Below are 24,616 nucleotides of genomic sequence, written 5' to 3'. Positions count from 1 at the left end.
CCCCCCAAAAAGAAGTTGCCCTGGCTCAATATAACCCTTTCTTTTCTTTTGCTAATGACTTCCTTGCCCCACCCTCGTTTCTAAAAAATCTTCCATTTCCTACCATGCCTTGGAGGGCCCTTCTGTTTCCTAGATGGGATGCTGCCCGATTCATGAATCACCTAATAAAGCCAATTAGATCTTTAAATTTACTAGGTTGAAATTTTTTTTTAACACCATATATACATGTACCACAACCTTTTGCTATCTTTGCTCCCTCTTTTTTTTTTTGTTAAGGTATTTTAAAATAAATACTGAATATTGTATTTATCCCAAATGCTTCACTGTACATATCAAAGAAGGAAGGATATTTTCTTACATAACCATAGTACTGTTAAAAATTAATGTACTTGTCTCATATTATCAACAATTTCCCCAGTTATACCAGATTGTTTTATTCAGCTGCCTTTTTCTCCCCCAAAACAAGATCCAGTTAAGCACCACTCGTGGCATTTGGTTCTGAAGTTGCTTTTAATCTAGAAGACTACTTCTCCCTGACCAAGTGCCCTTCTTTTTCCTCTGCATGACAACTTCTGAACTGTAACAGGATTGAAGAGATCTTACCTCCTTTTCCATTTTTCCAATCATTTAATTCATTCACTCATTTACTTTCTAAAAATTTTATTTATTTTTATTGAAATATAGTTAACATACAATAATATGTTCAAGTATACTACATAGTGATTTGATATTTGCATATGTTATGAAATGATCACCACCATAAGTCTAGTAACCATTTGTCCCCATACAAAGTTATCACAGTATTATTGACCATATTCCTTAGGCTGTCTATTATAGCCCCATGGCTTATTTATTTTATAACCGGGGGTTTGTACTTCTTAATCCCCTTTACCTATTTCACCCCCACCCCCTAAGGCCATTCCCTCTGGCAACCCCCAGTTTGTTCTCTGTATCTGTGCAGCTGTTTGTTTTGTTATGTTTGTTCATTTGTTTTGTTATTTAGATTCCACATGTGAGATCGTAAGGTATTTGTCTTTCTTTGTCTGACATTTCACTTAGCCTAATACCCTCTAGATGCATTCACATTGTCACAAATGGCAAGGTTTTATTTCATTTTATCTTTTTCTGGCTCAGTAATGTTTTATTATATACATATACCACACCTTCTTTGTCCATTCATCCTTCAGTGGACACTTAGGTTGCTTCCATATCTTGGCTGTTGTAAACAGTGCTGCAGTGAACACCGGTGTGTATCTCTTTTCGAACATGGGTGTGTATTTTCATTTCCTTTGGATGAATACCCAGAAGTGAAATTGCTGGGTCATGTGGCAATTCTATTTTAAAATTTTTGAGGGAGCATACTGTTTTCCATAGTGGCTGCACCAATTTACATTCCCACCAACAGTATATTAGGATTCCCTTTTCTCCACATCTTTTTATTTGTTGTCTTTTTGATGTTAGCCATTCTCATTGTGGTTTTGAGTTGTATTTCCTTGATGATTAGTGATGTTGAGCATCTTTACATGTGTCTGTTGGCCATCTGTATGTCTTCGTTGGAAAAATGTCTATTCAGCTCCTCTGTCCATTTATTAATTGGGTTATTTGTTTTTTTTGATGTTGCATTATATGAATTCTTTGTACATTTTGGACATTAACCCCTTATCGGATATATTGTTTGCAAATATCTTCTCCCATTCAGTAGGTTGCCTTTTCATTTTGTTGACCGTATCCTTTGCTGTGCAAAATCATTTTATTTTGATGTAGTCCAATTTGCTTATTTTTGCTTTTGTTTCCTTTGCCTGAGAAGTCAGATCCAAAAAAAATTGCTTAGGCCCAATGTCATAGAGCCTACTGCCTTTGTTTTCTTCCAGGAGTTTTATGGTTTTGGGTCTTTAATCCATTTTCAGTTTATTTTCGTATATGGTGTGAGAAAGTAGTCCAGTTTGATTCTTTTGCATGTAGCTGTTCAGTTTTCCAAGCACCATTTATGGAAGAGGTTGTCTTTCCCCCATTGTATATTCTTGCCTCCTTTGCCATAGAGTAATTGATCATATAAGTGTGGGTTTATTTATGGGTTCTCTATTTCATGCCATTGATCTACATGTCTGTTTTTGATTACTGTAGCTTTGTAGTATAGTTTGAAATCAAGGAGCATGACAACTCCAGCTTTGTTCTTTCTCAAGATTGCTTTGACTATTCAGGGTCTTTTGTGTTTCCATACAAATTGTAGAATTTTTTGTTCTAGTTCTGTGGAAAATGCCTTTGGTATTTTGATAAGGAGTGCATTGAATCTGTAGATTGCCTTGGGTAATGTGGTCATTTTAGCAATATTAATTCTTCCAATCCATGAGCATGGTATATCTTTACACTTGCGTCATTTTCTTCTCTTTTTTTTCTTTTTTTTTTTTACATTTGTGTCATTTTCAACTTCTTTCATCAGTGTCTTATAGTTTTCAGAGTATAAGTGTTTCACCTCATTGGTTAGGTCTATTCCTAGGTATTTTATTCTTTCTGATGCAGTTGTAAGTGGGATTGTTTTCTTCATTTGTCTTTCTGATCGTTTGTTATTAGTGTATAGAAATATAACAGATTTCTGTATATTGATTTTGTATCCTGAAACTTCTTATTTCACTTATTCTAGTAGTTTTTTGGTGGCATCTGTAGGATTTTCTATATATAGTATCATGTCATCTTCAAACAGTGACAGTTTTACTTTTTCCTTTCCAATTTGGATTATTTTTATTTCTTTTACTAGTCTGATTGCTGTGGCTAAGATTTCCAATGCCATGCTAAATAAGAGTGATGAGAGTTGACATTCTTGATCTTAGAGGAAAAGCTTTTGACTCTTCATCATTAAGTATGATTGTAGCTGTGGATTTTTCATATATGGCCTTTGTTATGTTGAGGTATGTTCCCTCTATACTTACATTGTTGAGATTCTTATCATGGATGGATGTTGAATTTTGTCAAAAGCTTTTTCTGCATCTATTGAGATGATCATATGATTTTTATTCTTCAGTGCTTTAACATGGTCTATCATGTTGATTGATTTGCGGATTTGAATTATCCTTGCTTCCCTGGCATAAATCCCACCTGATTATGGTGTGTGATCCTTTTAATGTCTTGTTGAATTCAGTTTGCTAATATTTTGTTGAGGATTTTTGCATCTAGGTTCATTAGTGATACTGGTCTGTAATTTTCTTTTTTTGTGGTGTCTTCTTCTGGTTTTGGTATCAGGATGATGCTGGCCTTATAGTTTGAGTTTGGAAGCACTCCTTTCTGTTCAGTTTTTTTGAATAGTTGGAGAAGGATAAGTGTTAACTCTTCTTTAAATGTTTGGTAGAATTCCCCTGTGAAGCCATCTGGATCTGGCCTGGACTTTTGTTTTGGGAGGTTTTTTTTGTTGTTGTTTTTAACTGATTCAGTTTCATTACTGGTAATTGGTATGTTCATATTTTCTATTTCTTCCCGGTTCATTCTTGGGAGATTTTTTGTTTCTAGTAATTTATTGATTTCTTGTCATTTGACCATTTCATTTCCGTATAATTCTTTGTAGTACTTTCTTATGGTACTTTGTATTTCTGTGGTGTTGGTTGTAAGGTTTCCACTTTCATTTCTGCTTTTGTATGGGCCCTCTTTTTTTTCTTTTTTTTCATTCTTGATGAGTCTGGCTAAACTTTTATCAATTTTTAAAATTTTTTCTAAGAACCAGTTTCTGGTTTTATTGATCTTTTCTACTGCTTTTTTAGTCTCTATTTCATTTATTTCTGCTCTGACCTTTTTATTTGTTTTCTGCTACTCATTTTGGGTTTTATTTGTTTTTCTTTTTCTAGTTCCTTTAGGTTTAACTTAAGTTAAACCTAAATCTTAAGATTAGATTGTTAGAGATTTTTCTTATTTTCTGAGGTAGGCCTGTATTGCTATAAACTTCCTTCTTAGAACTGTTTTTTTTGTGTTTTACAGATTTTGGTATGTTTTGTTTCCATTTTCATTTGTCTCAAGATATTTTTTGATTTCCTCTTTTATTTGTTGACCATTAGTTGTTCAGTAGCATGTTGTTTAGACTCCACATGAATGTGTTTTTTTCTAGTTTGCTTTTTGTACTTTGATTGGACTATTTGGTCCAGTACATTTAAAGTAATTATTGATAGGTATGTACTTATTGCCATTTTATTAATTGTTTTTTGGTTGTTTTTGTAATTCTTTTTTGTTCCTTACTTCTTTGCTTTCTTCCCTTTGTGATTTGATGACTATCTTAGTGTTATGTTTGGATACCTTTCTTTCTCTCTTTTTTTTCCCTTATCTATTATAGGTTTTTAGTTTGTGGTTGCCATGTGACTCACATATAACAACATGTATAGTTAATATTTTTGTTTTGTGTATCTCTTAACTACTTTTTGTGGATAAAGATGATTTTACTACTCTTTGTCTTTAACCTTCCTACTAGCTTTATGCGTAGTTGATCTATTACTTTTACTGTATATTTGCCTTTATCTGTGAGATTTTTCCTTTCGTAATTTTTATATTTCTAGTTGTGACCTTTTCTTTTCTGCTTAGTGAAGTCCCTTTAACACTTCTTGTAAAGCCAGTAGTGTGCTGAACTCTTTTAGCTTTTGTTTCTCTATAAAATTCTTTACTTCTCCTTGAAATCTGAATGATAACCTTGCCAGGTAGAGTATTTTAGGTTGTAGGTTTTTTCCTTTCATCACTTTGAATGTATTATGCTACTTCCTTCTGGCCTGCCAGGTTTCTGCTGAAAAGTCAGCTGATGGTCCTATGTGTCTTTGTATAGTACTTGTTGCTTTTCTCTTGCTGCTTTTAAGATTCTCTCTTTATCTTTAATTTTTGCCATTTTAATTATAATGTGTCTTGGCATGGACCTCTTTTGGTTCATCTGTTTGGGACTCTGCTTTCTGGACATTAATGTCTGTTTCCTTCTCCAGGTTAGGGAAGTTTTCAGCTATTATTTTTTCAAATAAGTTCTCTGTCCCTTCCCCTCTCTCTTTCCCTTTTGTGATTCCTATAATGTGAATGTTAGTAGGCTTGATATTATCCCAGAGGTCTCTTAAACTATCCTCATTTCTATTAATTCTTTTTTTTTCTGTTCCGCTTGGGTGGTTTCCCCTACTCTGTTTCCCAGTCCTCTGATCAATTCCTCTGCCATCTAATCTACTGTTGATTCCTTCTCATGTATTTTTTGTTTCAGTTGTTGTATTCATCAGTCCTTTTGGTCTATCTTCATATTTTCTAACTTTCTATTGAAATTTTCACTGTGTTCATTTATTCTTCCGAGTTTAGTGAGCGTCTTTATGATCATTATGATGACTTCTTTATCAGGTAGATTGCTTATTTCAACTTTGTTTCTTTTTTCTTTTTTTTCCCGGAGGTCATATCTTGTTCCTTTGTTGGAACACATTCCCCTGTCTCCTCATGTTCCTGATTCTCTGTGTTTGTTTCTATGTGTTAGGTGGGTAAGTTGCATTTCGCAGTCTTGGAGAAGCGGTCTTATGTAGGAGACCTCCTTTGGGGCCCAGGAGCACACTCCGCTCTGGTCACCAGATCTGTATGCTCTAGTGTTGCCCGCTGTGTGGGCTGCTTGTGCCCTTCTGTTGTGAGGCCAGCTGCTGTGGTTGCAGTGGTAGGTTGGGCTGAAAGCCCCGACCCAGTTGGATGTAAGGCCCTGCCTCCTGGAGTGACTGTGGTCCCACTGGAAAGCGAGGTAGGCTTTCTTTGTGGTTGGCTGTGTGCCTGGGAAGCATGGGGCTGCTGGTGGGTGGAACTGGTTCCCTGAACAGCTCTCTGTGTGGCCCACGTGAACCTGGGGCTTCTGCTGGCCCACTGATGAGCAGGTAAACTCCCTGTGCCAATAGGCAAGAGGGAGCATTCCAAAATGTGCTTGACAGTGTCAGTGTCATCATGGTAAAACAAGCTCTTAAAAATGGCTCTGCCAGCATCTGTGTCCCCAGGGAGAGTCCCAGTTGCCTCTTGCCTCTCTGGGAGGCTCTCCACCATCAGCATGTGGGTCTGACCCAGGAGCTCTTTTCAGACTGTTGCCTCTCCACTGGGACTTGGGGCACGTGAGCTTTTGCATGTGCTCTTTAAGAGTGGAGTGTCTGTTTTCTGTAGCCCTCCAGCCCTTCCAAGTATAAGTCTCTTTGGTTTTCAAAGCCAGATGTTCTGGGGGCTTGTCTTCCCGGTGCAAGACCCCTGGGCTGAGGAGCCTGATATGGGCCCAACACTTGGCTCCTTGGGGAGGACTTCTTGGGTTGTGATATTCCTCCCATTTGTGGGTCACCGACCCAGGGGGTGTCACTCCTGACTATACTATGTCTCTGCCCCTCCTGCCCTCCTTGTTGTAGTTCTTTCTTTATGTCTTTAGTTGTGGAAAATCTTTTCTGCCAGTCCTCAGGTCGTTTTCTTTTTTTCTTTTTTTTTTTTTTTTTATGTAAAAAATTATTTATTGATAGCTTTGGCCTTTTTTCCGTGACTTTTAAAAACAATTTTTCAGTTATACAAGGCTATTGTAGAAAAACTCAAATGTATATAGGTGAGCAGAAATTTTTAAAATTTAAATAAATTTTTCTTAAAAAGATTTAAGAAAAATTTGCTCTAAGCATTGTTAAAATTTTGGGAGATAAATATATATGCATTGGGCTTCCCTGGTGGCGCAGTGGTTGAGAATCTGCCTGCTAATGCAGGGGACACGGGTTCGAGCCCTGGTCTGGGAAGATCCCACATGCCACGGAGCAGCTGGGCCCGTGAGCCACAACTACTGAGCCTGCGCGTCTGGAGCCTGTGCCCCGCAACGGGAGGGGCTGCGATAGTGAAAGGCCCGCGCACCGCGATGAAGAGCGGTCCCCGCACCGCGATGAAGAGTGGCCCCCACTTGCCGTAACCAGAGAAAGCCCTCGCACGAACCGAAGACCCAACACAGCCAAAAATAAATAAATAAATAAATAAAGTAGCTATAAAAAAATTAAAAAAAATATATATATATATATGCATTTATATAAATATGTACCTATATTTCTACATAGATGTTTTAAAAAACCAAAGCAGACCTATATATACCATAGTTACTGTCTTATAACTTGTTTTTTTTTTTGTTTTTTTTTTTTAAAATCAAGAAAGATTGTTTTATTAGGAATAATCATTGTCATGAAAGACACTAATTGATTACTAGGTAGAAGAATAAGAATCATGACATCACATTTGACATCCTTAAAAATTAAAAAAAAAAAAGACTAAAAAAGAAGGATAAATAGCAGTTAAAGAAGAGAAAGAGTAATTTTATAACCAAGAAGAAACGGGACAATGTCGTGTGTTGATCAAATATAAGTCAGAAAAGACATACAAGCAGGCATCCAAGCCCAGTGGGCACAAACTTGGCCCAGGGGATATGTCTTGGACATGGGCCTATCAGATTCTCTGCTTTAGTGTGGAAAGCTTGGGGTGGAGGGTATCAGCTGAGCTCCTCTGGTGCAGCTTCCCAGATATCAGGACACCTCCACCCAGCCCCTTACTCTCTCTCCCTTATTATGACAACTGAACTCCTCATTATGAAACTAATGAATAACAACTATTCAATTAAGAGAATGTGGTTACCTTTATAGTAGAGGTGGAAGCTGTGATTGAAGATGGCCTAAAGACATTTGCTGCATGCATCCTTAGAGATGGGGGTGGAGGGATGGGAGGGGCTTGACTCTGACAAGATGGTTTTCCAGGGAGCATTCTATGCATATCTCTAGGTTGTCTGCTGGCTTAGTGACTTGAACAGCAAAACACTGCCTTACATTCCAGTTTGTTTACTAGATCCAGAATGATATACCGTCTTCTGTGTTTTTATCACTTTCCACTATTTAAAAATCATTAGAGAGCCCAGATTCTGTGTTAAATTTCCCTTGTATCTTCTTTGGGGCTGGACAAGATCATTAACTTTAATTCATTCTTGTTTTCCTATTCCTAGTTTACATGAGTAAGTCTACCCATTCATCTGTATATTTTTTGCATTTTGGCCCCGTTGTGTGACCCTTTCTTTTTCAAATGTCCTTTTTTATCACTGATCCAGTTGTGCTGTGGAACAAACCCCTAGCCCAACCCCACTTTTATAATTGTCTTATAACTATTAGTACCCTTGATATAATGTGTTAATATTCTGTCTTAACTTAGAGTTTATAATGGAATTTTCCTACATAAATGAAAGGATCTTGCTGGAGTAGTGGTTTAAAAGCCAAATTCTTCACTCAGAATTTATCTTCTCTCCTTTTTTTTGTTTCTTTCACTTTTTTCATAGATAATTGCTCTGTAAGTAGTTGTAATTTTGCTATGCCTGTAAGAAGGTGAGTTCAGGGTCCTCCTACTCTGACATCTTGGCCACTCTTCCTCATTCAGTTTTTAAAGAATTATTTGTTGAGCCACTTCTGTGTGCCAGGCACTGCACTTAAAGCTGCACCTATAAGAGGATAACAGTGTCTTCCTTATGGTGTATCAGGAGTTATTTTAAAGGAAGCATATCATTTTATTAATGAAAATAAAAGTTCTGAAAATGTTATTTAAAAAAATACACAGACACAGGCACACACATACCCACATGCTAAACAGATTGCAACAAAATTTTTTTTTAATAGATCTTTATTGGAGCATAATTGCTTCACAATACTGTGTTAGTTTCTGTTGCACAACAAAGTGAATCAGCCATATGAATACACGTGTCCCCATACCCCCTCCCTCTTGAGCCTCCTTCCCATCATCCCTATCACACCCCTCTAGGTCATCCCAAAGCACCGAGCCGATCTCCCTGTGCTATGCTGATGCTTCCCATTGGCCAACTATTTTACATTTGGTAGTGTATATATGTCAGTGCTACTCTCACTTCACCCCAGCTTCGCCCTCCCACCCCGTGTCTTCAAGTCCATTCTCTATGTCTACCTCTTTATTCCTGCCCTGCAACTAGGTTCATCAGTACCATTTTTTTTTTTTAGACTCCATATATATGTGTTAGAATACCATACTTGTTTTTCTCTTTCTGACTTACTTCACTCTGTATGACAGACTCTAGGTCCATCCACCTCACTACAGATAACTCAATCTCGTCTCTTTTTATGGCTGAGTAATATTCCATTGTATATATGTGCCACATCTTCTTTATCTGTTGCAACAAACAGAATATAAAGTGGTTTGTATTTCCTAAAACTCTGTTTCAGAGTTTATGATACATAGCCGCAACATTTCAACTACATGAATCAAATGGCAGGATTTTCTAAGTTGAAACTTAAAAACAGAAACCTGTGGTTAGGACCCAGAATGAGATTCCTCTAACTAATTTAGGCATCAACAGTTGGAATTTAGACCAAACAAATAATACAGCAAGCAAGACCCATTCAGAAATGAGTATCATACAAACACAGTTCTGTTCCAAGTGTGGGAAAGTATCAGGAAGTTGGGAGATTTCCTTTTGTTCCTGGAGTCTTACTGAGCTTGAGAAGAAAAGCCAATTGAGGAAACCTGGTAGAGAAGAAGGCAGGCGCTGATTCAGAGGAGGAACTCTGTTTTTGCCCTCATATTGTCTCCTTTTCATGTAGAGACCTCTTAGAAGAAGTTCCAGCGTGCTCAGGAGTGCCCCGCAGCCTCACCGCACTGGGAGCTCTTCCTCCCCTCATCCGTCTGGACCTTTCGGGGGCTGCCTGGGGAATGGGCTGTAGGACGCCTTCCCTGGGAAAGTTTTTAAAACTGGAACTGAGAAAAGTAAACCCGTCTCTGAGTTCCTAAAATGTAGCATGTACAGCCTATGGTGTGTCAGCAACGTGTTTCCCAGCACGGTTTCAGAGGGGAGGAAGCCGCTTTGCAAAGAGAAAGAGAAGAGGGAAGCTGTCGTGAAGAAGAGCGAGGGGGCAGGCTGAGGGTGTTCGACTTGTCTGTGGTTCTGCTCTGTACGAGGCTCACCAGGCACCGTCCCGTCCACGTGTTCCTGAGAGGCACACCTTCCTTAAGTTCTCTTAGCATAAGTCCTGTTAAAAAATCCAGTCTGAGCTGGGTTTGTATCCCCTGCAACCTAGGATCCAAATTATTTTATTTTCACCTATTTCTCTCCAGTTATTTGGATGTTAAATTCAAATTAACATGAAAGAAATACTGGAACAATAATAGCAATGAATTGTGCTTATAGTATGCCTGGCACTATTTTTTGCACTTTACTTATATTAACTTATGTAATCCTCAGAATGATCCAGTGAAGATCCTGTGGTAATATCTCCATTTTATACATGAAGCACAGTGAGATTAAAGAATTTGTCCAACTTTATATGTATATATTAGCACCAACATTCAAACCCAGATGGCCTGGCCCTGCCATGCTGTAACCACTACTGTCTCTGCTTCTGACTGGTGTGCTTCTTTCCTTCCCTCCCAGCCTTCTGTCTGTCCCACTCTGGCTGCAGTGTCATCTCACAATTATTAAATGAGCAGACGAAACAGAAGTGCCTGTTTTGAAAGCAATAACCCTATTTCGTCAGTTCATGTGTTTGTGATCACAGCTGGGCTTATTCTCCTCTGCATTTATGAATTCTGTCACTCCTCACCCAATGGCGTCTGGATACAGACTGTTCAGTCTGGGAGGTACAAGATAAGTTGGGCACAGAACTTACTCTGAAAGCAGTGCCAAGTAGCTGTGTGACTATTCTCAGATTTTAAGGTCAGCTCATCATCTAGGAATTAAATTTCACTGGGAAGATAATGTTCTCAGAACGTCTGGGACTGGTCTGTTCTAGATTAAGACATTTTCCCCATTGTTTACAGATATTTTAGCCTCTCAAAAAGCTCATCAGTCACACACACACAGACACATGCACACATTTATCCACCCGCCTCCCTCCATCAACAACTGGAAATTGTCACAGTTCGCGCATCACCAGAGATTTGTGGTGATGTCCCTGCCATCTTCCAGTCAAATCTGCGTGCTCTCATCTGCATCTTGTGGCCTGGCCTTCTGTTGCCTGATGAATTACATCGTTATCATGTGGTGCTCTCTGTGCTCACCATTCTTCACTTTGTATAAGGTCATCATTTTAAAAATATATGATCGTAAAAGGTTTGTTTCAAACAGTTCTGTTCCTTGAATATTAAAGTGTTCAGTCTCTAGGTAGGTATTCTGGTATTCACAGTGTCGTTGAAGATGTAATGGCTGAGAAGGTTTCTTTGGAAGTGATCTTCAAGGATGGGTGTGTGTGAGGTGGCTAATAGGGTGGGGTTAGTGCTTGCTGAGTGAGTTATTTTGTGAACCATCAATGGGCCTGATTTTCCTGGGAACTTCTGTTTCTTTAAATACTTGTCAGATTATTAGTGCCTCTTGTTCCAGAATGTCATGATCATAGTATAGTGCTTGCTTATGCGTGAGTGTTTTATAAAGAGTTGCTTTTTATTTTTAAAGACTGTCTGTGTGGAAAAATCTGCTGAAACCCTTCTCTCAGTTAAGCCATATACAAGACTAAGGATTTTGACCATAAGGCTGTGTTAGAATCACTCCCCATAATGAGAAGAGTCACTGATAGGATTGGTTGCGTTGGAAAAAAGGTTGAAAAACAGTGCTTCAGGAAATAAGATGATTCTTAGTCAAAGCTGGAAGATGAGGGCCAAGCTGAAATTTAATTAAGGCAACCAAGGTTAAGTCTGAGGTAGTTAAATATCATTTACATACAAAAGAATCTGTAATTATATAGCCACCTAATTGAAGGAAGAAATTTTGAATAAAAGGTATGCAAAAGGGCACAAGGAAGCTTTTGGGGGTGGTGGATATATATGTTCATTGTCTCGATTGGGCTAATGGTCTCTCTGTTGCATAAATGTGTGAGAACACGTATGAACACATTTAAGTGTAAATTTTACACTGTAAACGCATGCAGGTTGTTGTATGTCAGTGACACCTCGATAAAGCTGTTAAAAAGAAAAAAATCGTAAGGATCCAAATCACAGGGAGGCCTTCAAGTAAAGTGCTCACCAGCGAGTCCTTCCCTCCGCCTCCGCCCTCTAGCCTGGGAGGTGAGCCAGGCTCCATCCCACAGGGGAGACTTGTATTAGCCCCCCAAAGAGGAACATGTGATAAATGCAGTGGAGGGCCCATCAAGGGGGAGCGTTTTTAGAACCACCGCACATGGGGACTGGGGGGAAATTGAGAGATTCTCTCATACTCTAGGAAAATAGATGTACAGTTTCTAGTGACTTGTCCAAGAGAGCGCAGCTATTGATTGGAAAACTAAAGAAAGCAAGTGATTTTGGAGAGGGGGTCAGTGAGCTGCTCTTGAAGGCAAGCTGAGCTTGGACACGGGTTGCCGTGGGGACGCGCCTCGCAGCCGGAAGAGGAAGGTCGCGAGGCATAGAAGCAAAAAGAGCAAAAAGCGTGTGGACAAGACTGTTAGTGACGGTACAGAACATTGAGAACAGCAGTGGGAGATACAGTTGGAACCGTTTCCTTTTTAAGGAAAGTAATGAAATGAGTGAACTTTCCATGACCAGCTTCTACAGGGAGGATGATTGTTTTCTTATGTGACACAGATCACTTTCTACTCAAAAGTTCTTATTATTAAATAACATGTGGTACCCCTCAATTCTTATTAATACTTTTGGAAATTCAGAGTTATAAATACAACCTAAGACAAAAAAAATCTTACAAAAATTTGACTGTAATGAAGATACATTTCTAGTTATTTTAAAGTTCATTTCAGAATTTTATTAGTAAAAGTACAGACTCTGTCCTAATTATAAATTATAACATAATACTTTCAGCTGAATAACAAAGGATTAAAATGTGTTTTGAAAAACATTTCAAAATAAAAATAAATAACATATGTATGGGGTATCTGTATATATGAGGAATTTGTCTTTTTACTTGAATAAACCAAGTTGCAACACATTATGTAATACTTGCATAAATATTTCATATAAAAACCTAAATATATCTCCATTTGCATTTATATGACTATAAATGTATCTTTAAAAGGACTGAAAAGATTCACATCAAACCATTTACTTCTGAGGAAGACAATGGGATTGGATGGGCCACCTACAAAATCTGATTCAAAACGTTTCAACATGGAGAATGTCTTCAGGTGTTAACTGTGTATTTAAAAATATGTTTCAAAAAGATGCAAAAACAAATATAGTCAGTAACAGACTAAATATTTTAGTGTCTTGAAGCCTAGAAATGGAAAATTAGAAGTGACTATTCTAAAAATCTATTATAAATGGATTAGTTAGTAAGTGGAATTGTAAATATATTTATATATATATCTCTTCACATAGTGGAGAGTAAGCTTATAGATCTCATTTTTCCCAGCGGCAGCACAGGCTAACAATACAAATGAGTGAACAAAGTGAACAAAGAATTTAGATAAATGCATAGATGGAAGACCCGTACTGCCTTATAAAGGAAAGTCATGAGATCTGGGCTGTATTCCTAAATCATAGAAGATTATATTTTCAGGGCTGAAACACTGAGTCACATGATAACTGCATATTTCCCAGGACAGGTGTATCCATGTTCTTCAGGTGTGACCTTCTCAGGCTTTTCCTGGAGCACCTGGTGTCCTGTCTCTTGTGCCCTGAAAGAGTAGGAGGTCAGTTTCACCCTCTGGGAGTTCTGAGCTTGGCACTCTTGCCATCCCTTCTCTCTCTGATGATCAGATCACCTGGGAGGGAACCTGCCCTTCCTGTGATTGTAGTATATTTGGTCCTCATTGTCCCCATAGGTCTTCAGTGTCTCTAAAGATATGCTTTTTGGTAATTTATTTGGCTTTTTCTAGTTGTTGCAAGAGATGCCTTGCCGTGACCTATCACATCTTTCATGGAAGGGAAATCCTGCAGGCTGTGCTTAAAACCTCACCTTGATGTCGCATGTAATTACCGACAGCGTATCTGACAGGAAGTATTTCACACATAATTTTTCTTTGCCTGCAGCTGGGAGCACATGGCCTGTGGGTTGGATTTCCTCAAAAAGAGGGTGTTGTTTGTGCCCTTCCTTCCGGGCTGGGTGTGTACTCTCTGCGGGGCTGCCTTCTCGCTGTCTGCCGCGGGCCCCAGCGCACCCCGGCTGTGCTGTGCCCGGCTGCACCACAGCCTCTGTCCACTGCCTGGATCCTGGAGCCGCCCCAGTCTGTGCCGTTCATCTGTTCTAGCCCCGAGAAAGTAGTGTCCATCCTGCCTTTGTTTCAGCATCTCTGGGGGGGGTGATCCCATCATCTTGGAATTCCTGGAATGTTGTCATCGTGGTCCATCTCCATAGAGACTTCTAGTTTATGGTTTGAAGATTATTCAAAGGGACTCTAATAACGTATTTCTTTTTTATTCACCACTTCTCTTCCCTTAACCTATAAACTCTTGGTTTGAATCTAGTGCCAGGAAAAATCCTGTTTCTTTAAAGAGTTGGCATGTTTTTTACTGTGCAATTATGGCATAATGGCAGCCACACAATTTATTATTCTCTGTCTGTCTGCCTGTCTGCCTGTCTGTCTGTCTATCTATCTACCTATCTATCTATCATCTATCATGTATTAGACCTTAGTACGAGGGTATGCAGAACCTCAGTGGCAGCAATGATGTTATCTTGTAGTCAGAATGTTTACATCTTCTTTTTAGTCCTCGACTTAAACATTTTTTACTTTTCTTAGTTATATCTTTCATTGTAATCTATTTTAAATCCTTTTGGGAATAGGAGGGATATAAGTCATTTGACACATAAAAGTAATTTGTGTAAGAATTAAACATTACACTTCTTAATATAAATTTGAGTTTGCTTAATTAGCATGCAGAGCAACAATAATTATGAATATTTTAGAATGCTAATCAATAGAACATTTTCTTAAGGCTTATTTGATTATACTATTGAATTCTGCTCACACATATAAATCCTTTATAATTCATGAGGCAGACTATTCTTATACTAAAACAAATAGAGCCAACATTTATCATCTGTTTATCTCTGAATGCATCATTCCCCTTATTGTTTAGAATAATCTTGGGAGATAGAAAATATCCTTAGGAAAATTGAGAGAAAATTGAACAGCGTGTCTTTGAGCTCAGGGTTCCACAGTTTGTTGCATTACATTTTAAATGGAGCCAAGATTATTCACTATTTATACCTTTGTTGTTAGACAGAGATTGCTTTCTATCATCATTTGTTCAGAAACAGAAGACATCTGGTAGTAGATTGTGCTGAAATCATTTGGCTGGGGAAAAAAGGAAAAAAGTATCCGTTTAACAGCCTGCCAGATGGTTGACAAAGAATGCCTTCACTAATTTGTGGGACAATTTTTCTTAAGTACTGGGCTGTTCCTGAGAACAAAATGCTCAAATGAGCAGAGAGCTTCAGACAAAAAATGTAGCCATACTGTAATGATTCCATAGGCGTTACCCAACTTTTCCTTCCTCGATTAATTCACTTTAGAGCACAGGCTTTCTGAGTGAAGGGAGAAAGGAGTACGTTGGATTTCAAATCCAAAATCTTGATAATACTATATTGTTACTAAATTTTAAGCATCAAATCCTTCCCAGTTTTCACACTTACCTGAAAGGGAATGTGATCTAAGATTGACACAAGCACATGGTTATCCAGATCAGACAAAGTCCCTTTTAGGATATTTTGAGATTGATCATATGGTCTCCATGTGCATCTTTGGCTGATGCTATCTTTTTATTCATCCTGGATTAATTTAAAAGGGAGAATCATGGTACAGATAAGAAGCTGCTCTTTTCCTTTGTCTTGGCAGGAGCTAAAAAGAAGTACCTTGTTGTTTTTTTTGAAAGCCTTAATTCTAGATATTGTTTGCTGGGTTTCTACCCTCGTGGATTTTAGCTGCTCTGGAAGCTTTGTCGTAAAAACCCAGACCTGTCCTGCCCACCTTCTGCATGATGCAAGGCAGAGTCAGGGGCCTTGGTGTCAGAGCCAGCCAGGATCCCGTCTTTGTCCTGACAATATTGCTATAGGCTCTGGGGAAATGACCTAGTCCCTCTAAATTTCAGTTTCACATAGGGTTGTTTTTGAGGATTAAATGAGAAAGTATGTTAAATGTTCGGTAAGTGGTAGCAAGAGCAATGATGATAATAATTATCTGCCACCATGATAAACACCCATCCTTCCCTGTTTACCTTCTTTATTAAAATGCATAAATATTTCTTCTAGTAAACCTCTAAATATGGTTTCTCGCTCCTGTCTCTCTTCCATGAACACAGATTTAAGTGTCTATCCTGTCTTTGTCATTAAACGCTGTCTATGTCTATCTCAGCTTGGGCTGCCATAACCAAATACCACGGACTGCGTGGCTTTAAAAACAGGAATCTGAGCTCGCTTCGGCAGCACGTATACTAAAATCGAAACGATACAGAGAAGGTTAGCATGGCCCCTGCTCAAGGTGGACACGCAAATTTGTGAAGCATTCCATATTTTTGAACTGCTTTGTAATTAATCGAGATTAATTAATAGTTAATTAATATCAGCACTTCCGTTTTTACCCATAAAATAACATTGTGCCCCACAAACTGACATTTGGGGTTTCAGCTGAGACTGTGAGCCTTTTTAAAGCAGGAAAGAAGAAGATGTTGATGTAAAAGAAAGTACAAAATGAATTGAGCTTTTTTTTCTTTATAAATTAAAAAACACAGAAAAACAAACCCCGCAAAACTCAGAAACTTATTTTCTCATAGTTCTAGAGACTAGATGTCCAAGATCAAGGGGCCAGCATGATTGGTTTCTAGTGAAGGCTCCCTCCTTGGGCTGAGAAACTGCCACCTTCTTGCTGTGTCCTCATATGACAGAGAGAGCGAGAGCAAGCTTTCTAGTGTCTCTCCTTATAAGGGCACTCTTCCCAGCATGAGGTTTCCACCCTCAGGACCTCTCCTAAACCTAATTACCTCCCAAAGGCCCATTCTCTAATACTGTCACGTTAGGTTGGGCCTCAGCAGGGCCATCCTCCCTTTCCCTTGTAAGTTGTCAGTGCCCGGTGCAGGGCTGCTCAGGGGACAGGAAGTCACACTGTACTGTTGCCTAATTAAGTGACCGGTTCAATCTCTGAACTTCTCAAAGTTACACAGGAACTCCACTTATTGTGAACTGCAGACATGCTAAGTCAGAAAAATCCTAAGGTTCCAGGAACACCTGAAAAACTAAGAGACAGCAGCACCACCACTGTTCTCAGAAAGAATAGCACTGTCTCTGGTGGCACTTCAGGGGAGATGATTCCACTCTAGGCAGTAGAGCGTGGTGGTTAAAAACACAGACTACAGAGTTCAGATGGCCTGAGTTTAAATGCCAGCTCTGCCACTTGCGAGCTGTGTGAACTTGGGCCTCAATTTTCCCATCTTTAAAGTGAGGATAAGTAGCTTTCTCATAGAGTGGTTGTGAAGATTAAATGATGCACACACACACACACACACACACACACACACACACACAGTCTCTCTCACACACTTGGTGAGTGCTTAGAGCAGTCTCTGGCACACAGTAAGTGCTATGTAAATGTAAGCTGTTGTTATTATTCATTTGGGGAGACAGGCCTGTGAATGTGTGTCCCTGTCATCTGCTTTTCTGTATATCTACAGGTGGACCAGAGCCCAGGATACTGATGCCAGCATGACTCCCACTGATTAAGCACATTCCTTTTTCTTTTTTTTTAAATTGAAGTATAGTTGATTTACAATGTTGTGTTAATTTCTGCTGTACTGCAAAGTGATTCAGTTATACATATACACATTCTTTTTTATATTCTTGTCCATTATGGTTTATCACAGGATATTGAATATAGTTCCCTGTGCTATACAGTAGGACCTTGTTGTTCATCCATCCTATATATACTAGTTTGCATCTGTTAATCCCAAACTCCCAATCCTTCCTTCCCCCACACTCCTCCCCCTTGGCAACCACGGGTCTGTTCTCTATGTCTGTGAGTCTGTTTCTGTTTCATAGATAGGTTCCTTTGTGTCATATTTTAGATTCCACATATAAATGATATCATATGGTATTTGTTTTTCTCTTTCTGACTTACTTCACTTAGTATGAAAATCTCTAGGTCTGTCCATGTTGCTGCAAATGGCATTATTTCATTCTTTTTTCATGGATGAGTAGTATTCTGTTGTATATATGTACCACATCTTCTTTATCCATTCATCTGTCAGTGGACATTTAGGTTGTTTCCATGTCTTGGCTATTGGGAATAGAAGCACATTCCATTCTTGAGCATCTCTCATCCTCAGTCTCTTCGGACAAATGAAAAGGAGTTAGTATTCATCTCTAGGCTCTTGGCTTAAAAGGAACGTGTGTTTATCTGTTTTACTTGTCTGTGAAGTGGTGAGAGCATACACACAATTAAGGAATTTATCCAGGGGACAATATTTGATTCCAATTTATCCTCCTTTTATGAGTTTTGCCTTTTTTCTTTGATTTTCAAGAATCTATACAGCCAAGCCAATTTTAGTTATTGATGAAAATACATACTGTTATCATTTTAGGTTGTTAGTCAACACACTCTGGTCATTTACTTGCAAATGTAAAATTTAGGGATGGGGAAAAAAAAGAGTTTGATCTGGACTGTTACAAAAGTCTGTGTTTTATTGACCTCAGCTCTAATTTTGAAGTGAATATGTAGATGACTAAGAAAGTGGAATTAAATACTGTTTGCCATTCCATGTGGTTTTTCCAGTTGAGAAGTGGCCCAGCAGAATCTGTGCATTGTGTGATTATGTTTTTAATAACAATAGTTACCTTTCATTGAACACGAAAGGTACCTTTTGTTGATAAATAGTTATCATGTGCAAGGCATTTTATATATATATATATATATATATATATATATATATATATATATATATATATATATGTTGTTTTTGAAAAAGACATTTTAGCCATGCCAGGGTATCTGCTTAGGATGTAGGGAGTAGACTTTACCCCTTTTCTCTTATATCTGTTGGAGTTTAGTTGCTGCCCTAGGGGCAGAGGGAGAAACCCTCCATTATGAATCCATCTGTAACCGTAAATTTGCATAGAAGTAGAGGAGTTTCCTCTGAGGAAAGGGGCCCATAATGATGCCTTTCTTTTGGAATCCAAAGTTGTTAAACATTTTAAATTAACTTACATAGCCTTCATTTTTTCTTGCCTGCAGGGAAGAGCAGTGACACTCTTGAGAGTGAATCCATCCCTACCAGAGTATATGTGTCTAGTGGGTGAGGTTCTGTCTCAGGGCTGGAGGCTAAAGGGAAGCTCTGGTTGTGAGACCGTGAATTAGCTGACTTCGGAAGCACATAATTTCAGTCCAGACTCTCTCACCAAGAGCAGTGTGTGTGTTATTGAATAAGAGACTTTATCCCATTTGGCACCCAGGCCAGTTTTGTCACAGAGTACTCCAGTCTGAGCTTGTCTTTTAAACAAGGTACATTTATCAAACCTTAAGGAATGATGACAGTCTAAGGATGTTGCTAGGAGTTGTACCCCAGCTGTGGTGGAGGCACCCAGGACCCCAGTTTCAGTGACTGTGGCACCAAAGGCAACAGGAGCTGTTGATCTTTAATCTTTAAGAAGAAGAGTGCTCTCATTCTTACTTGGGTTAATGTTTTGGGCATGTTAAAATTTTGGAAGAGGGTCAGGCATGTGATTGTGCGGTCCCTGATGGGGAGTTTGGCCAGCCTCAATTCTCAGTCATGAAGCTACAATGACCCAGGGATCTGCTGGAGCAGTGACATGGCATTTACCGATCAATAGGCCAGGAAGAATTGGACAAATTGTTGATATTTTGACATATTTGTTGTAGGTTGTCGGTATACAGTATTTTCCTCAATTTTATGATTGTTTCAATTCAGTAACATTTAAGTATCATAACTGAGGTAAAGGAGAAAGAGCTTTTATTGATTTAGTGCCAAAATAATTATGATGTTGAAATTAAACTGATGTTCCCTAAGAGAATGATTGTCTGGGTAAGCACACCTCTCATATTGTCTATTTATTAAGACACAGAGTGCTCTTTGAAACATTTAAAAATGCATTACACCCAACAAACAGAAGTTCAGGACCAGATGGCTTCACTGATGAATTCTAGCAAACATTTAAAGAAGAATTAATACTAATCCTCCTCAAACACTTCAAACACCAAAATAGAAGAGAAGGGAACAATTTCAAACTCATTTTTCAAAGCCAGCATTACCCTGACAGCAAAACTAGACACTACAAGAAAATAAAATTATAGGCCAATATCCCTGATGAACATTGTTGCAAAAAAATCTTCAACAAAATATCAGCAAACTGAATTCAACAGTACATTAAAAGGATCATACACTATGATCAAACTGGATTTATTCCAGGGACATGAGGATGGTTCAACATCTGCAAATCAGTGTGATATACCACATTAACAAAATGAAGGATAAAAATCATATTGGACTGGCCAAAAAGTTTGTAACATCTTACAGAAAAACCCAAATGAACTTTCTGGCCAACCCAATACAGTCATCACTATAGATGCAGAAAAAACATTTGACAAAATTCAACATCCATTCATGACAAAAATTCTCAACAAAGAGGTATAGAGGTAATGTACCTCAGCATAATAAAGACCGTATATAACAAGCCCACAGGTAACATCATACTCAATAGTGAAAAGCTGAAAGTATTTCCTCTAAGATCAGGAACAAGACAAGGATGCTCACTCTTACTACTTTTATTCAACATAATATTGGAAGCCTTACCGCAGCAATTAGACAAGAAAAAGAAATAGAAGTCGTCCAAATTGGAAAGGAAGAAGTAAAACTGTCTCTCTTTGTAGCTGACATGGTATATACATAGAAAACCCTAAAGACTCCACCAAAAAACCTATTGGAACTAATAAACAAATTTGGTAAAGTTGGAAGATACAAAATCAACATACAAAAATTAGTTGCATTTCTATATACTAATAACGAACTATCAGAAAGAGAAATTAAGAAATCAGTCCCATTTACAATTGCATCAAAAAGAATAAAATACTGGGTATAAAGTTAACCAAGGAAACGTAAGACATCAATGAAAGAAATTGGAGGAGACACACATAAATGAAAAGATACTCTGTGCCCATGGATTGGAAGAATTAATATTGTTAAAATGCCCATACTGGGGCTTCCCTGGTGGCGCAGTGGTTGGGAGTCTGCCTGCCAATGCAGGGGACAGGGGTTCGAGCCCTGGTCTGGGAAGATCCCACATGCCGTGGAGCAGCTTGGCCCGTGAGCCACAATTACTGAGCCTGCGCGTCTGGAGCCTGTGATCCGCAGCAAGAGAGGCCGCGGTAGTGAGAGGCCCGCGCACCGCGATGAAGAGTGGCCCCCGCTTGCCACAACTAGAGAAAGCCCTCGCACAGAAATGAAGACCCGACACAGCCATAAATAAATAAATAAATAATTTAAAAAAATGCCCATACTGCCCAAAGTAATCTACAGATTCAGTGCAATCCCCCTCAAAATTCCAATGACATTTTTCACAGAAATAGGACTAAGAACCCCAAAATTTGTGTGGAACCACAAAAGACCCTGAATAGCTAAAGTAATCTTGAAAAAGAACAAACTTGGACATATCATGATCCCTGACTTCAAACTATACCACAAAGCTATAGTAATCTAAACAGTATGGTACTGGCACAAAAATAGACACATCGATCAATGGAACAGAATAGAGAGCCCGGAAATAGACCCATGCCTGTATGGTCAACTAATTTATAACAAAGGACCCAAGGATATACAGTGGGAAAAGGACAGTCTCTTCAATAAATGGTGTTGGGAAAACTGAACAGCCACATGCAAAAGCATGAAACTGGACCACTATGTTACCCCTGTTGACCTGAAACAAATAACTGCCAGATATTGCTCTAGCAAAGATGGGTTTATTTGGGATCACCAGAGAATTGTAATTTGGCTTCTGCAACCATGGTGAGCCATATGCAAGTCCCCACACAACAAGGGAGGAAGAACACTTTTATAGAAGGGAAAAGGAAGTAAGGAGGGTGATAGTAAACAAAGAGTTCATGGCTTTTCACTGGCTGAGTCCTGCCAGGAAAGAATAGGGGTCTTTCTTCCTGTTGGGCTCTGCTGTCATTGCAGGCCATGAGAGCTCCCCATTTTAGTCTCCCAACTCTATTTAATTGAGGTTTCTGTTTATTCATTTTGTATACTCCATACACAAAACTGAACTTGAAATAGATTAAAGACTTGAATGTAAGACCTGAAACCATAAAACTTCTAGAAGAAAACATAGGGGATAGGCTCCTTGGCATCTGTCTTGACAATGAGTTTTTTGGATTTGACACCAAAAGCAAAGGCAACAAAAGCAAAGGTAAACAAGTGAGACTACATCAAACTAAAAAGCTTCTATACAGCAAAGGAAACCATCAACAAAATGAAAAGACAACCTACTGAATGAGAGAAAAGAATTACAAATCATACACCTGATAAGAAGCTAATATCCAAAATATACAAAGAACTTATACAGCTCAATAGCAAAAAAAAAACAAAAACCCAGAACCCCCCCAAACCCAGACAATCTGATTTTAAGAAGGGCAGAGGACTCGAGTAGACATTTTTCCAAAGAAGATATGCAGATGGACAACAGGTACATGAAAAAGAGGTCAATATCACTAATCATCAGGGAAGTGCAAATCAAAACAACAATGAAATATCACTTCTCACATGTTAGAATGGCTATTATCAAAAAGAGAAGAAGTAGCAAATGTTGACAAGGGCTTGGAAAAAAGGGAAACTTTGCACTGTTGGCAGGAATGTAAATTGGTGCAGCCACTGTGGAAAACAGTATGGAGGTTCCTTAAAAAAGTAAAAATGGAACTACCACATGATCCGGCAATTCCGCTTCTGGGTATTTATCCAAAGGAAACAAAACATTAACGCGAAAACATCTGTACCTCCCTATTCATTGCAGCATATTTATAATAGCCAACACATGGAAACAACCTAATTGTCCATTGGTGGGTGAATGAATAAAGAAAATAATGGAAAATTATTATTTAGCCATAAAAAAGAAGGAAATCCTGCCATTTTGACAATATGAATAGGGGCCTTGAGGACTCCTAAATGAAATGAGTCACACAGAACAAGATACCATAAGATCTCATGTATATGTGGAATCTAAAAACAAACAAAAACTCTGAACTCACAGATACAGAGATTGGTAGTTGCCGGAGGTGGGGTGGAGGGATGGGTGAGATGGGAGTAGGTGGTCAAACTTCCAGTTATCAGATAAATAAATCCTGTAATTTACAGCACGGTGACTGTAGTTAACAATACTATATTATATACCAATATTTGGAGGTTGCTAACTATGCATTGTTAAGGATGTTAACTAGATTTATTTAGGTAATCATTTCCCAAAATGTACATATATCAAATCATTACGTTGTATACCTAAAACCAATACAATGCTATGAGAAAATTACATCTCAATTTAAAAAAATCCACGTGCCATCTCTCCAACCTCTTGCTCCCTTTCCAAGGCTGGTGACAAATAGCAATCGGTGCTGGCGCAAAGCTAAAGAGAAATTGTAAAAACTATTACGTTACCTTGGGATCAATTGATAAGTTTGAAAATCATGCTAGGAAAGAAATCATTCCCTTTTTGGAGCTTTAACAGTAGACTCTGATACAGAGTCTTCTGTCCTGACTTTTCAGTTAGAACCTGAACCTAGGGTAAGTAACCACCACTTCCTCATTTGTAAAATGGGTTTTCTTGTTACCACCCTTACTTTATAAGGATTTCCTAAGGAGTCACTAGGCTGCTATTCAAACGAAAGAAAGCTGGAAAAGGAGAGGAGTTCCATGTAATTATTACAAGCATCTTTCTGAATCATACTCTGCTTGTTGCATTAAAAAAATGCATCACAAATATTGATTTAGGATACCACTTATAAAAAAGCTGTTTAATCTTTGAGAAGAGCAGAGAGTGCGCCCATTCTACCAATATGATTGAGCCTCGCGAAGCATCCCCTTGGCCCGGAGTACACAGACGATGATGTGATCACTCTTGTCCCTGAGTTCCCCACGACGGTACACTTAAGTTGTTTGCTTGTTGAAATAACAAGATCTAAATCAGTTAAAGTGTAGTGCAGATTTGACCTCCACTGGTTTGCAAACTTAACCACATAGAACATAACCTGAGCTGGATCTTAGACACCATGGTTTTTATGGCAAGACTTGTAGGATAGAAATGAAAAAGATACGTGCACCTAACTAAGTAAAGCAAACAACCCAATTGGCAGCTGGGAGCAACTGGTGTTTCAAGCCTAGTTGTGTTCTTTTGTGTCTGCTGAGCCCATGATACTTTGACAAATGATTGTAGTAGAATATATATTAATTCCAATCTCTCTTTATGGCCACATGTATAGAAACAATTGAAAATCTTAAACATTGTCTCTTTGGAAATAAATTGAAACAGCCTAGTGTCAGATAGTGGAGAGAAATGTCCATTTTACCTTTCGGCATCTTAGCATGCATGCAGCTGAGAGGGTCCTGGCCGGGGACTGAGCTCCACGAGAGGAGCTGCAGCCCTGACCTCTGTCTGACATACACCACGCATCCCTGTTCCTCTGTATAACCTGCTGGGTGCGGAATCATT

At 38.7% G+C, this 24,616-nt stretch overlaps 1 long non-coding RNA gene and 1 other non-coding gene across 3 annotated transcripts in view; both read left to right on the top strand.

Moving 5' to 3' along the window:
* LOC103012279 (uncharacterized) overlaps positions 1-24,616 on the top strand; it is a 131,664-nt gene that overhangs the window by 75,530 nt on the left and 31,518 nt on the right. The window contains exon 6 of one of the 2 annotated variants that reach the window (XR_009005095.1): positions 9,582-9,972. The exons of the other annotated variant lie outside the window; for it this stretch is intronic. This is a non-coding gene — a long non-coding RNA (uncharacterized LOC103012279). Of the gene's footprint in view, positions 1-9,581; positions 9,973-24,616 lie in introns of those variants that run through there. 2 annotated transcript variants of the gene reach the window in all.
* On the top strand, positions 16,327-16,433 carry LOC114239020 (U6 spliceosomal RNA). The gene has a single exon (XR_003624223.1). It is a non-coding gene; the product is annotated as a U6 spliceosomal RNA (small nuclear RNA).

The sequence above is a fragment of the Balaenoptera acutorostrata genome, chromosome 1 (genome assembly GCF_949987535.1).
Source record: "Balaenoptera acutorostrata chromosome 1, mBalAcu1.1, whole genome shotgun sequence".
Lineage (NCBI taxonomy): Eukaryota > Metazoa > Chordata > Mammalia > Artiodactyla > Balaenopteridae > Balaenoptera > Balaenoptera acutorostrata.
The sequence above is the reverse complement of the archived record's forward strand: the minus strand, read 5'-3'. Positions and strand labels throughout refer to the sequence as shown.